Source organism: Pogona vitticeps, chromosome 6, assembly GCF_051106095.1.
Source record: "Pogona vitticeps strain Pit_001003342236 chromosome 6, PviZW2.1, whole genome shotgun sequence".
Lineage (NCBI taxonomy): Eukaryota > Metazoa > Chordata > Lepidosauria > Squamata > Agamidae > Pogona > Pogona vitticeps.
This window is the reverse complement of record NC_135788.1, coordinates 63,482,694-63,498,633: the sequence shown is the minus strand read 5'-3', so window position 1 is coordinate 63,498,633 and position 15,940 is coordinate 63,482,694. Positions and strand designations below refer to the sequence as shown.

At 39.3% G+C, this 15,940-nt stretch overlaps 1 long non-coding RNA gene across 2 annotated transcripts in view; it reads left to right on the top strand.

Moving 5' to 3' along the window:
* LOC140708330 (uncharacterized) overlaps window positions 1-15,940 on the top strand; it is a 31,930-nt gene that overhangs the window by 1,289 nt on the left and 14,701 nt on the right. Inside the window, exon 1 of one of the 2 annotated variants that reach the window (XR_012088434.2) lies at window positions 1,060-8,515. The exons of the other annotated variant lie outside the window; for it this stretch is intronic. This is a non-coding gene — a long non-coding RNA (uncharacterized LOC140708330). Of the gene's footprint in view, window positions 1-1,059; window positions 8,516-15,940 lie in introns of those variants that run through there. 2 annotated transcript variants of the gene reach the window in all.

Genomic DNA, 15,940 nt, shown 5'->3' with positions numbered 1-15,940 from the left:
TTTGTCGCCCTGCTCATTGTAGATGATATCCTGCATATTTTCTTATGCATCTTACCAGTGGAAGGATGCAAATTATAAATGTAGCTTAGATGCCACAAATGACCATGTCAACTATAGACATTAGTGATGACATAAGAGTCCAGATATGTTTTCCTCTGTAAGCTATGTGTTATCCTTTCCTCACTTTTCATTTTTAGTGCAATGGATGTCTTCTGAAAATACAAGCAAAGAAAATGGATTTCCTTTCCTTTGCATATTCCACATATATCTCAATGGATTTTTTTCCCTCCTTTTGAAGCCTAATTTCTTTCAGCAGCCCTGGTTGTGTCACTTATTAAGTAAAAAATATTTGGAACACAATCTGTGCTGTATTTCAGCTAAAAAGCTTGACTTTTGTTTAGCCCTAATTAACTGTAATTTTGTTACATTTTAAGATAGAGCCATAGACATAACTTCAACAGGGGCTAAAGTAATATTTGAAGTTAAAATTTAAACAAGTATGTTATAGATAGCTATGCACAGCCATGCTGGCAATGGAAATCTCTATCTTCTTATAGAACACCAAATTGTTTATGTTTGTCCATAGAGTGAACATTGCTTGCATAGTTCCATTTGCATCAGCACTTCCAAATACTTAAACGTTAAAGTCTACTTTAAACGTAATCAAAAGAGAACATTCACATGACCTGTAGGCATAAGGGATATATTGTATATGAACTTTCCAAAGAAATCTTGTAAAAGTGTAAAGAGACAAAAGAAAACTTAGATTTTTACCTTTCTGAGCTTAAGTCTCCCCAGAGGTCTTTCTCAGAGAACCTTAAGAACACTTGAAGTTCTTCTTCAGGGAATTCAAGCCACAAAGATTTATACTGTGTAATGTGTACACTGACTTACACACTCATGATATTTAGTGCTGTGGTTGGAGCATTGCTCAGGATTGGCTAGCCTTGTATTACATCAGCATATGAGTGTTTTTCCTGTATGCGTTTTCACTAATGGAAAGTCCTAATTGCTCAGTATGACACAAAGCAATGTACATTCATATAAGGTGATAATCCACTGTATATTTGTCTGAGTCCAAGTCCTTTGTGGTTTCTGGGACTTTCTTCTGATTAAGCATGCAACAGGCTAGACATCACCCATTCCAAAGAAGACACCTGAAAGGAAGAAACAAGTCAGATCAAAAGCAATCATGCATTAACAGAGAGCTGGAGTTCCAGGGTTCAGAAAAAACACAGAGAGAGAGAGAGAGAGAGAGAGAGAGAGAGAGAGGAGGAAGGAGGGAGGGGTCCAATTCATGAATTCTTCTGTCTCTTTATATACCTCTCCATTTCTTAAGTTTAAAATTTCTTAAAACCAGCTGTTTGTCAGTTGATAATCCTGTCTGAATTAAGTTTCTTATGTGCACGTTAGCAAATTACATAGCATTTCAAGATTCTCTCTGAAAAAAGTGAAATTGGAGGCAGTACATGGGGTCAGAAAAATTATTTTCTATACAATGTTTAGAACTGTGATGTTATGGTATTTGAAAGTTAATTTTTCCTACCAACTTGTCTTCTTTTAGAAAGTGTTTGAAAGCAGATGTACTGAAAACAATGGTAGCTGTGTAGAAGAAGAACATGTGGTGCCCTGTATTCATCTTTGGGTTATGCTTACAGAATCATTTTTTCTAAATGTTGTTGCATAACTAAAGTATAGGTTTGAAATATAATTTGAAGTCATAGAGTTCAGCAGAAACTTTGCTAAGATAGGTGAATTTGATCCGTGGGCTGATCCTACCCATGCTTACTATCAGTGTAATTTGTATTGTAATGCCATGTGGATTTACTTAGGAGTAAGTTTCATTGAACCCAGTGAGGATTGCATACAAGAAGACATCTGCATGAATGCAGTTTTAGTCTTCCTAAATTAAGTAAGCGTATGACTGCAAGAGGAATCTATAGTTTTAATGGGTTGGATCCAGACTTCAATCTCTTTAGAGTAGACCTTTGAAACCTGGGAATGGGGTGTTAATTAGGACTAATTTAAATTCCATTTCAAACATGGGTGCTACTTGCTATAACCCACTGTCTACTGTTTTAGAATTATTTTCAAGTAGTTTATTGCTGTGCAATCCTTTGTAGTTGCTGCTGTGGTGGGTGTTGTGCTGTTACATACTTCACCTGAAGCAACAGGAGAATTGAAATATCAATAAACAGAGCAAGAAGAAAGTCTCTAAGTACAATGAGTACTAGAGCTGAACTGGGACCAGATAGCTCATGGCTTAGATGGAAACATGCTTTTTGACAAATGGCCAAACACTGCAATCCATTTTCACTTGTGATACCCATTGATTTCAAGGGAAGGAGGGAAAAATATGGTTCCAGAATGAACACATTGCAGCCTTCTGATGAGCTTAATGTGGGAAAGGATTATTCTTGCAACAGGAAATGGAAACAATACAATTAAAAACAAGAACAACACACCCCTCTTCATATTGCACTAATGTAAAGGAATGCTTAGGATATCATGGACTCCTGTCTGAAAAAGAGGGGGGAAATGGTGGGGTGAGGTGGGGAGGTTGGGATGACTCACAAGCTCTGTTCTCATTACAAGTTTGGTATAATGAACAAAATTTGTGAGATAATGGGAAACATAAAACTTCATGGTTGTCACTCCCCCCCCCTCATGATTTAATATGCATATAGCAAGAATCTCCGGAACCCACATGGCTTCCATAGGGAACAGAGTGTCTCACAGCAGGAGGCATAGAATTTGTAACTCTTTTTCAGGCATTATGACTGAATAGGGCACAGGAATGTATGTAAGAGGGAGAGGCCTGCGAGCACCACCCATCTGCCTGGGCTTCTCCACCTCTATCCACCCTTAGCACCTGTAAAGCCCAGTCCAGCCATTTGTCCCCATGCGCACAGCATTGCACTGGAAACAAACACAGAAACAAACAACCTTTAAAAATAACTGATGGAAGTTCATTTCTCCAGAAAGTTGATTTTTCTAGTTAGCAACCAAACAAGTTAGTAACTGAAGCTTTGAATTTGGGGGAAAAGACGGAGAATCAGAGTGTGTCTGCACCACAAAAATGCCACAGTCTAATATCATGTTAATTGGTATACAGCTCTATCCCACAGAATCTGGGGATTTCAATTTTGATGAGAACAGAATTCTTGGCTAAAGGGCAATATACCAGAGCTCTCTAGCTCAGCACCATAAGCACCTCACAAAAAACTATAAATTCCAGCATTCAGTAGGAGAGAGGCAGGCCATGAATGAGATATCAATCTGCTATTAAAGCATAGGTGCACACTTAAAATTGGGGTTCACTGCAAACTGTACAATCACCAAACACTCAACTACTGAGCTTATTCCATACCCCTTCATCCTGGTGCCCAGCCCTCAGGATAGCCCTACCTATATCATTCCCAACAACCTTTCTATATGGTTGTACTGTGCAGGTGAAGATCAGTGATAGTTGGCATGCTGTCCTCCTGGGAGCTTGTTTTCTATTGGTGATATTACCAGTGATGAGCCCCCAGTGTGTTTTTGAAGAATTCAAGGTCCATTTGTTGGAGCATTGTTTTTAACCTGTTGATCAAAAAGTTACATCCTCACTGCAGTAAGTTAATTCCTTATGGCTGTCTGACTTTGGGAACAAGTATTCACTCACAACAGCTTCTGAATAGCATTATCCCATTGACAAGCAACTGAGGAACTGCATCCCCTCATATTAGACAATAACACTGGAGACATTTAAGCACCCACTTCCCTATCTCTTATGACACAGAAGACTGCATTTTGCATTCCTCTGTCCTGGCCACTGAATCCTGGCAGCTGGAAATGCACAGGGGGTGGATGATTTTCAAGTGGTTTGTGAAGGCAGGGAAGTGGCTATGTTTTGCTTTCTGTTGTTGGCTTGATCAAGCCATCTAAAAGTATCTGCTAAGCAGGAAAGCATCCTCTGCTACTGCAGGTGAACTGTAATGGGGAGTTTCTGAGACTTCCCACAAATAGTCGGGAAGTCCATGGGGAAAACGTCACATCAGCCATGAACTTAGGCAAGCCGTGAGCTCTTAGCCTGAGACCCCTACCAATATGGAAGTAATAATACTGTTGTAACTTTAAGTGAGAGGTAAATCTTACTGAGATAACATATGCAAAGTATTTTGAGTGATTAGGAGAAATGGTGAATCTGTAGCCAGTTTCACTGTTTCCTGCCAGTAAGCCCTATTAAAACAGTGGCTATTCTAAATTTTAAAAAAAGAAGAAGAAAGGGGGAAAAAGAGAGAAATAAAATAAAAGGCAAGACCAGATCTTTATGCCCCCATAATTCTTGGGAAAGGATTTACTAATGCCAAAAAAAAAGAGGTGTGCCCTGTTGTGAGCCTTTTTTTTAAAAAAAAAAAAGTTCACTTAATAAAGTTATCATCTGGGTATGTGATTCGGATTTTGGACTTTGTTCATGGATCAACATGGCTGCCTCTGCATTTTGTTCTACTGTACCATGGAACTGACTGTGCTGCAAGCAAATGAACAAATTAACTACAACTTACACATTGAAGGCTGAACAATTAAGTAAAAACCCAATACTATTAGTTCTATAAATTACTTCTGTATTACCCCAGCTCTCAGCATGATACTTCATGGACTGAACTGTATAGCCCCGTTTCTGGGCAGGTAGGTGGCTGGGTGGTGTCTGCTTGCAGCAGCCGTGAGCATTAAATAGTGTGGGTAGGTGGTAACTTCCAAAGGTGTAGTCGTATGATCCTGTGATCTTCTTGCAAACCCAGGAATGAGATATAGGATTATTTTTGGAGGAAGATAAATAGTTGAAAAAAAGTGTTGGTATTTATTTCAGAGCATGCTCTTGATTCCCTCAGGGAACTGGAACACAGCTTTTCCAAATGCCTAATGAGTGCTAAATCTGATGACTAATTTTTTCATGTTCATCTCTCTCTCTCTCCCACCAGTTTTTCCCTCCCACCCTCATTCTTCCCTCACTGGCTTTCCCTTATGGATTTCATTGCTGTCTTTTCCTGTACCTACAGCAACACCTGCTGGCAATGAGCCGGAAGGACCAATTTAAACAACCCTTCACGCCAGCTGCCATTAAACCTGTGCCAAGGCAAACGAATGAGCTGTCTCTATTTTTAATTCTTCCCTCCAGAAAAGGTGACCTGACTGATAATGGATATATGCTTGGCATTTCGGAAATCTAGGGAATGCAACTTATTTAATATCACTGAGATTTTGTAATCCAAACACTGTTGAATAAGCACTGAAACTGCACCCCTGTAAGCTGGGGAAACCCCAAAATACGTTCCTCCACAAACATATACTTGATGTTTACTAGATATGATAACAAAACAGAGCTGCTGATGATGCCAATGAGCACTCCTCCTATTCCTCAAATGGAATGGTCCATTTTAATCTTTTATGTCAGCAGTGTCTCACTCAGTTCCCATTTCACTGATCACCCAGCAGGAGTTGCACAACATGTTGAAACCCTGAATCAAAAAGGAAAAAAAGGACATCTGCATATGTGCCATCCCTCATCTTTGTGTTGAAGAGAGGTTGGTAGAAAAAACGTTGGGTGGGGATTGCAGTGTGTATCAGCTGGAATGTTGTGCCATTGTACCCTCTCTCTCTTTTTTTTAAGGAATCACAATGCAAAAGATGGTTCAGGACTAAACAGCATCAGAACCTCTGAGTATTCTGCTTATATTTAAATTGACCAATGAAAGTTTGTTTTTCTGATCCTGCAGCAAATGATATTTATGTGATAACTTGGAAGGGCTGTTTTTTTCCCCCAGCCATAATTAGCAAGTTGCTTGGAAAAAAAAAGAGTTCATCTGGGGATAAGAGCTCAGTTCAGGAGCTAGATGGATTCCCTCTTCTTTCCTTTAGTTCAGAAAATCCATGTATGTGTAGCATGGAGATCAGGTATGTTCTGTATTTAGTCATAGTACATTAGAATTTATTTGCTTTTTACTTTTGAAAGAAAATCAAAGTGAATGTAACAATCTGAAAAATAGGTTCCTTGAGACATAGGTTTCCTTTTTTCACCCTTAGACTGCTCTGTAACCATTGTTGACATATAAATATTGATTTCTCTCTCTCTCTCTCTCTCTCTCTCTCTCTCTTCTTCCTTTAAGGGGCCCAAGGCAATGTATGGGAACATCTCCCTGTTTTATTCCAGACTGCCAGATGGGTTAGGGTAAGAAAAGGTGATAGTCCAGGGCTGTTATGAGAGAAAAGTAATCTGAACCCAGCCCTCCTACATCCAAATTTTTCATCCTGACACTGAAGAACCCTGATTCTTGTTGAAAGGGATTTGAACTGGAGTGGATGGCAGACAGGTAGCCTGAGGGTTTCCTCCCCCTTGTCTTTTCTAATTCCATGTTAGATTTGTAGTTTGCAGTTATAATGTTTTAAATGTTCCCAGAGGAAGTTTGAAATCTATTTACAAGTGCTGTGTGTGTGCGCACGTATGTGTGTGTATGTGTAAAGCATATAGTTACATAGTGCCTCAGTTACATCTTTAGGAATTTAAAGTGTTCACATCTAATGTTTTGTTCTCACAAAAGGAAAGGAAAGTACAGTACTCTACTTGTCTTTCTTCCTTGAAAACCCATTCAAGAATAGAAAATGATCAAATTTACATTTCCTTCAAAAATTCCCAGAGACCATGACTAATACCACAATGAATCAATGAATTTTGTCTTGGAGAGTGTCATTTTCTCATGCCTGAAAATTACAACTTGTACTTTTTTCTTTGTTTGTTTCTTTATTCATATTACAGCATTGCCCAATTTAAAATAATGGATGTATATTAAATATTAATAAATTTAAAAACAAATTACAGTGTTTAGACCAGAAGCAGGCTACTTTAATAGTGTTATCTCAGCCATTTGTTAGATCTTCTTTTGTACACTGGTGGGTCATAAATTGTATGTACATACATTGATTTTTTCCACATTCACATAAAATTTGTCCCATATCTATGTGCCCATTTTGCTTGACTATTCTTTGAACTTCCTACTTTGCTTCAAAGTCTGTTTAGTGACTTTCAGATGGTCCAGCTAGAGTTTTGTCCTGGCGGGAGACACTCTTTGGCATTCATCCATTTGACAAGATGTGTTGCTTTGTTCTCCATAGGTTTAGCTTAGGCTTTTCCAGTTTAATACTTAGAGCTAGAGATATGTGCAGAAACCTTTTCCAATTGTCTGTAAGTTTTACTATAGAGAAACTGAAAACTCTTTAAATTACATGTACACAGATAAATAAATACAGTCAAACAAAAATTTAAATGTCAGGGTATAATTTTTACCAGCAAATATGTGCCTGTGCACATATACACCCTGTGTCCATGTGCAATGCTTTTATATACAGGTACTTTCCTTCTAATGAGCAACAAGTGCAATTTTATCCATTTTGAGGCAGGACTTCTTCCAGCCACCACATGACTTATTGACCGTGATCTCCCAAGTCCTAGTCTGACTGCTATACCACACTTGCTCTCTGACATTTTTATTTTCATTTATTTATCAGGAGTTCAGTATCATTCATGCTTACTCAGAAGCAAGTCCCACTGCATTCAAGGGGGTTGCCCTCTTTTAAGTATACATAGATTTCTACCCTGCTTTGTCCCTTTGGGGCACTAGCTAACATTTTGCTGTTGGATCGTCCTGTAACAATCATACCAGAAGGCCCTTGCAGAAAATGTAATGCAAATGCTTAAGTCCAAATCCATCAAACTTGGGTGGATGTGGATGGTGGAGGGGAAGCACAATGCTCCCCCAGCTGGCAGCTTCCTCTTCAAATCAGCAGAGGGAGCCTGTGTTATATGATTATACACACTCCAAATTCCAAACCTAACTAGCCAGAAAGGCTTCGTTTCATTTTGTTTACAGACAGCTTTGATAACAAAAACATACAACTTGCTAAGAGAGAAGAGAGAGATGCAAGTTATTTTTTAAAATGTCTTCCCACCCCCGCACCAGAATTTAAGTTAGTTCCTGTTAAACTATGCTGGCTGGATAACTCAGTGAGTTGACTTGAGGTTGGGAAAGGGGGAGTTAGATGTCCCACTGTGTCTTCCAGGAAAAGAGCCAGCCCGTGTAGCCTTGGGTAAGCTGCACAGTTCCAGGGCAATCCTGGAAACATAATTGTTCCCATAGGTTCTTCTCAAAGGCGGTTTTCAGAAGCCCTAATTTCTAGCCCAGTGCCATTGGGATACCCACTACGCTTCGCCTGCTGTCAGGATCTAGATTTTTTTAAAAAATATGTTCGACACAAACTTGTGGGCAAAGCCTGCTTTCTTTCTCAGCTACTCAAGCTCAGTTGGTCATCTTTTTCTGAGGATCCTCATATACCTCTTGTCTTTCTTATACCAGTCTTCTCTTTTCCTTTTCTTAGGATACCTAGTATACTCTAGTGGACAGAGTGATGAACTAGGACTCAAGAGGCCTGGGTTCAAATCAAAACTCAACCATGGAAACTCACCAGGGGTGTGGAACTGGTAAAGCCACTCCTTAAATATCTTATTTACCTTGATTATTCCTTGAGTTCCGTATTCTCCTCAGATATTTTCTTCAAGTATGTGTGCTTATTTGTAATTTCGGCTGTGCTTAGAATTTCAAATGAATGGTGTGGAGATTGAGAAAGACAATGTCATATGTTAGCTCACTAAAAATCTGAAAAGGAGTAAAAGGACAATCCTAGGTTGTTAATTATAGGATATTGTGGAGATCACTAATTAATTGGGCTGCCACAATTTGGAAACAACTTGATGGGACATGAAAAATTAATCCCATTAAAATGAATTAATCCTTTAAAATGGGTGATTAAGCAAGAGGTTGGACTTGATGTTCCTTCCAGCTCACTTATTTCATGATTCTGTGTTTACATGTTTACAAATTACCTCTATCAAATGGCACTAAAACATAGCCAGAGGGTTTTTTTAAAAAGAAATCCTCAATTCAGTTAACATGGTTTCCAATCAGTCCTGAGAGAGTTTGATTCCAGGTAGCTTCACCAAAGCTACTGGATTTAACAGAATCCAGGAACACAGATTAGCATCTGTCTCTGGAATTCTTGTTTTCGTCCAAGCTCATCAATATTACTGAATGCACACAATGACATTTGGTCAGTGAAGTAAGAAGTGCTACGAGGATTTCTAGGAGACAGAATCTGAAAACATTAGTCAAAATGGATTTCTATTCTCTGTCTCCCTGCCGTATCCGTAACAGGAACTAAAGAGGACTTGTGAGCTGGAGATCTGAACTGAGAACCAAATTCCTTCAGAGTTCAGGAATGCTTAAGACCCAGGTGTTTTTGCACTGCCCATTATAGATATAGGGGACAGCTGCAACATTCATTTCCCAAGGAATATATGAACTTTCCAAAGCCCAAAGATGTTTGGCAATGGGGTTTGGCCCATGTCCACCTCTACTATAATTTTCTGAAGGAACGCTACATAATGTGGGTGTCACTTCTGCTTATCATTTCAAGTGACAATGCTATTTGAGGTGAAACTTTGCAGTGTTATTGAAACTGAATGGCACAGTCTCCTTGGGCTCGGAAGAGCATCTTTGAAATAGTCACCTTTGGATGTGGTCCTCTTTGTATTTCAAGAATTATTACCTGTCATTATTTTGAAAGTTTCATTTGTTTTAATCAAAACTGACAAATGAAGTTTCTCTGCTAGTAGAACGGAAAAATGTGCCCCACTTGGGAGGCATTGAACTTTTGTTGTTGTTGTTTAGTCATTAAGCCGTGTCCGATGCCATGGACCAGAGCATGCCCGGCCCTCCTGTCTTCCACTGCCTCCCGGAGTTGGATCAAATTCGTGTTGGTAGCTTCGATGACACTGTCCAACCATCTCATCCTCTGTCATCCTCCTCTTGCCTTCACACTTTCCCAACATCAGGGTCTTTTCCAGGGAGTCTTCTCTTCTCATGAGATGGCCAAAGTATTATAGCCTCAGCTTCAGAATTAGTCCTTCCAGTGAGAACTCAGGCTTGATTTCCTTCAAAATTGATAGGTTTGTTCTCTTTGCAGTCCAGGGCACCATTTTTTGCATTCTCCTCTCATTAAGAGGTTATTTAATTCCTCCTCACTCTCTGCCATCAGTGGTATCATCTGCATATCGGAGGTTGATGATATTTCTTTTGGCAATCTTAATTCCAGTTTGGGATTCCTCCAGTCCAGCCTTTGGGATGATGTATACTGCATATAAGTTAAATAGGCAGGGAGACAGTATACAACCTTGTCGTACTCCTTTCTTAATTTTGAACCAATCAGTTGTTCCATATCAAGTTCTAACTGTTTCTTCCTGTCCTACATATAGATTTCTCAGGAGATAGATAAGGTGGTCAGGGATTTCTTTAAGAACTTGCCATAGTTTGCTGTGGTCCACACAGTCAAAGGCTTTTGCGTAGTCAATGAAACAGAAGTAGATTTTTTCTGGAACTCTCTGGCTTTCTCCATAATCCAGCGCATGTTAGCAATTTGGTCTCTAGTTCCTCTGCCCCTTCGAAATTCACCTTGTACTACTGGGAGTTTTCGATACACATGCTGCTGAAGCCTGCCTTGTACAATTTTGAGCATATCCTTGCTAGTGTGTGAAATAAGTGCAATTGTATGGTAGTTGGAGCATTCTTTGGCACTGCCCTTCTTTGGGATTAGGATGTAGTCTGATCTTTTCCAATCCTCTGGCCACTGTTGAGTTTTCCAAACTTGCTGGTACATTGAGTGTAGCACCTTAACAGCGTCATCTTTTAAGATTTTAAATAGTTCAACTGGAATGCCATCACCTCCATTGGCCTTGTTGTTAGCCAAGCTTTCTAAGGTGCACTTGACTTCACTCTCCATGATGTCTGGCTCAAGGTCAGCAAACACACTATCTGGGATGTGCAGGATATCCAGATCTTTCTGGTATAATTCCTCTGTGTATTCTTGCCACCTGTTCTTGACGTCTTCTGCTTCTGTTAGGTCCCTATCATTTTTGTCCTTTATCATGTCCATCTTTGCACGAAAGTTTCATTTCATATCTCCAATTTTCTTGAACAGATCTCTGGTTTTTCCCTTTCTATTACTTTCCTCTATTTCTTTGCACTGTTCATTTAAGAAGGCCCTCTTGTCTCTCCTTGCTATTCTTTGGAAGTCTGCATTCAATTTTCTATAACTTTCCCTATCTCCCTTGCATTTTGTTTCCCTTCTCTGCTGTTTGTAAGGCCTCATTGGACAACCACTTTGCTTTCTTGCATTTCTTTTTCTTTGGGATGGTTTTTGTTGCTGTCTCCTGTAAAATGTTACGAGCCTCCATCCATAGTTCAGGCACTCTGTCCACCAAATTGATTTCCTTAAATCTGTTCTTCACTTCCACTGTATATTCATAAGGGATTTGGTTTAGATTATACCTGACTAGCCCAGTGGTTTTTCCTACTTTCTTCAGTTTATGCTTGAGTTTTGCTGTAAGAAGTTGATGATCAGAGCCACAATCAGCTCCAGGTCTTGTTTTTTGCTGACTGTATAGAGCTTCTCCATCTTTGGCTGCAGTATCGAAATCAATCGGATTTTGGTAGTGCCCATCTGGTGATGTCCATGTGTAGAGTCGCCTTTTGTGTTGTTGGAAAAGAGTGTTTGTGATGACCAGCATGTTTTCTCGACAAAACTCTATTAGCCTTTGCCCTGTTTCTTTTTGAAATCAAGGCCAAACTTCCCTTTTGTTCCTTTTATCTCTTGACTCCCTACTTTAGCACTCCTGTCCTCTATAATGAGAATAACATCTTTCTTTGGTGTCAGTTCTAGAAGGTGTTGTAAGTCTTCATAGCCTCTTTCAGCCTCTTCAGCATGGGTGGTTGGTGCATAAACATGGATTACTGCGATGTTGAAAGGTCTGCCTTGGTTTATATTGAAACCATTCTATCATTTTTGAGATTGTATCCCAGTACAGCTTTCCCCACTCTTTTGTTGAGTACGAGGGCTACTCAATTTCTTCTACGGGATTCTTGCCCACAGTAGTAGATATGATAATTGTCTGAATTGAATAAGCCCATTCCCAACCATTTTAGTTCACTGACGCCCAGGATGTCAATGTTTCTTCTTGCCATCTCCTGTTTGAGCACATCCAGCTTACCAAGGTCCATAGATCTTACATTCCAGGTTCCTATGCAGCATTTTTCTTTGCAGCATCAGACTTTCCTTTCACTTCCAGGCATGTCCGCAGCTGAGCATCCTTTCGGCTTTGGCCCAACCACGTCGTTAGCTCTGGAGCTACTTGTACTTGTCCCCCGCTCTTCCTCAGTAGCATGTTGGACACCTTCCAACCTGAGGGGCCCATCTTCCAGCATCATATCTTTTAGCCTTTTGTTTCTGTTCATGAGGTTTTCTTGGCAAAGATACTGGAGTGGCTTGCCAGTTCCTGCTCCAGGTGGATAGCGTTTAGTCAGAACTCTCCAGTATGACTTTTCTGTTTTGGGTGTCCCTGCATGGCATAACCTATGGCTTCTCTGAATTACTGAAGACCCTTCGCCATGACAAGGCAGCAATCCATGAAGGGGGGGCTTTTTTTAAAAAAAATGAAGGATTTTGCATTTGGGGAGGAGGGGTCTCCCCAGTCACTTGCAATAGTAGATCAGTTCCTCTTCAATAACATTTTTGCTCCAAGCGTGAACTTACAAACAGCTATTCTTTATTCATTGTCTGCTTATTGGTGTCGTGCCCTCATGATGACTCCTGTGGTGGCCTGCTAAGAGGGGTGACATAAGGTAGCTCAGAATAAAGTTTTTGTGCACAAACAAGGCTCATCAGTGTTTCCATGCACATATTTTAATTGCTCCTTTGAAACTGCCCATGCAAGGACAGTGACCAAGAATTTAGGAGCTCCAGTATCTCTTGCATGGAATAAAACCGACAAAGCTGTGCTCACAGATTTTTCACAGGGCAGATTTTCCTTGATTAATTCTGTTTGGTGCTTCCCACTTCCCTTTTTAAGAGGATATCCCTTGTGTAATTGGGGGCCAATTCCATTGCCCTGTAAATGGATGTTCATATCTAGCAATGAAAAAAGAGCCCATATTCAATGAATGTCAGATTAGCTTTCTTTCATCATCAAGGGAAGGCGATCATGAAGAGGTTAACTGTTTTCATACTCTGCTTATTCATTTTTCTGAGACAACTAACAGAATTGCCAATTATGGCTTCATGACTGGATACCTACTGTCTGCTAGTTGAAAAGTGAGTCAGTTAGTGAAGTGGTCACCAATACATTCTCTTTTTAGTCACTTTTGACCTTACTTGGACTTGAGCTGCTGAGCTAGACATGGCAAAGGTTCATAGCTATTAATCTTCACAGCCAGCAGCCAGTCATTTTTGCTGATTCTTTGAAGATTAAAGAGCTTTGTTAAGTGCTGAGTATTAATACTATTGTTATTATTGGTTAGCTTTGATTACTACCAGTTAGAAACATTTCCTCAAACATTAACTTTTTAAAATTGTACAAGAAGCTGTGGTTAACATGAGAAATTAAAAAAACATTTTTCATGCATTCGGAACTGTTTTCTCATAGTTGTCAGTGAACTGGCTCATCCATTTCAGATTTCTAAGGTTCAATAACAAACAGAACAGTCATTGCTCTTCTTGACATAGGGTTGCAATCAGACTTAGCTATGTCCAGAGCAGACCTCTGAAATCAATGAGATGAGTAACTCAAGCCTCCTAAATGTCAATGGCTCTCTACTCTGACCATGACTAAGTTTAGGGTCACTTCAAGCGAAATTGCTGCCTGAGGAGCCACCCTTTCCAGTGCGATCAAACATGTGCCTTTCCTGCTGTCTGATCACATCCTTCGTTTTAATTAATGTTATTTAAAATGAGTTGTATGTTTACAGCTACCCCAGTTTTCTGGTTCACAAAACAGATATGTCATTAAAATGTAAAAACAATCAAAACTGATAGAGAATAAAGCAATCCAACATATAAGTCTGAAGTAAGAATCTGATAGGATGAGTTCTAAGTAACATCCTAGACTCAAATTGTATTCCTACAAAATGTATATCATTGTGAGAGGCTCCTGCTATTTGCAAGTGGTTCTAGAGATTCTGATAACTGTAACCCCTGATTTTTCTTCCTCTAAATATAAACCTGGACTCAATAGATCCAATGGAAAAAATATTTAGCCATCCATACCTTGACAGCTGCAAGAATTCTTTTTTCTAAACATTGGAAAGACCCGGAGAATCCATCACAAGAGGAATTACTGTATTTTTCACACCATAAGATGCACTTTTTTGCCACAAAACAGGGGGGTGGAAAGTCTGTGCGTCTTATGGAGCGAAGAAAACAGATTATATTTTCCTGCTTTCTTCTCCTAAAAAATTGATGCGTCTTATGGAAAGGTGCATCTTATGGAGCGAAAAATACGGTAATAGCAAAGATCCTGGATACAGCAGAAATTGATAAACTCTCAGAATGGCTAGATTCAACAAGAAAGATGAATCATGAAGATTGTTGGCATAAATTTTATGATTGGCTTAGAAATAGAATACAAATTAATAATATTTGATAATTGAAAGCCTAAGATTAATTTAGAAATAGAATATGCATTATAAATAAGTTACACCAGAACCTTTGAAATGTGATAGATAAGAATGAGTATTCTAAAATGTTCATGTTGATTTACAACCCCCATTCAATCCCATGTCCCCTATCCCTACACCTAACCTATAAAATAAAATTTTAAAAAGAAGCTTTTTAAATTATTTCAAAATATTTTTTAAATTCTTATTGACCATTTGCTGAAGGCAGGTACATAATGATCAAAACAAACAAACAAACAAACAAACAAACAAACAAACAAACAAACAAACAAACAAACATTTAATCAATTAAATATTAAATACAACTGGTAGATGTGATTGTTCTTAAGTAAGAACAAATCCTTTTCCTACTTCTTTCAGAGTCCACTGGGAAGGGTAACAATTACTTTAGTTTTGGGGCCTGCACAGAATGTTCTGGTTTTAACAGATATCCTTTGGATGTATTTTAGTTCCCAATGTGTATTTGGATCAGAAAACAAGTGCCTTATTTGGTTGTTTGGGCTACCAGGAAGAAATTCCTGTAAAATTGTGCTTGTCCTGGGAACCATTTTCTAATACACAGTCACATTCTCACAACTGCCTGGGAGAATTATACCCAACTGACTGCCTCACAGCAAGATGGAATTGAGGGAGAGGGGTTTTTTTTCAGTTGGAGGCAGTCCTGTCCATGTCTTTCTGTTATCGCTGTAGCCACTGCCAATCTCCTGTACAAAAATTAACCTGATAGCAAGAATCCAAAGACCTGTCAGACACCTCAAAGTTAAGCTCAGAGCTACAATGGAAGTCCTGTTTCTCGGCAGGGACTAAAACATCAACTTGCATTGGCAGGGCTTCCACATTTTAGTTCAATTTGTAAACCTTTCCAGGTGGCCAGCTCTCATTTTTGGGAGGTCAACTTTGCAAAGGTTAAATAGCAGGCAGGATTTCTATATGGCGCTATCAGTTTAAGAAAAAGAAAATGTAATTAAACCCTGCATTCTTTTGGAGATTAACTTGAAGTCATTCTGCACTCTTTCTCCTTCCCTTTTCTTTTTTTAGTGCTGTAATAATCCACATTCCAAAGATACATTCAGTTCATCTAGAAAACAAAATATGGAATTAGCAACAGTAGGTGGGGGCAAGGGGAAAATATAAGCAAATCAGCAGGGATTAAGAGGCAGGCACACCAATATGTCAGAAGAGGATGCAAGATAATTTTAGCTCTATTTTTAATGAATTGCGAAGAGTATCCTGTAGCTGACCAAAAAAGAGAGGTTACCTACCTGTAACTCTGGCTCTTCGAGTGGTCCTCTGTGAATTCACACTAATGGGTTAAGTCTGCGCTTGTGCAGATATCTCCGGAA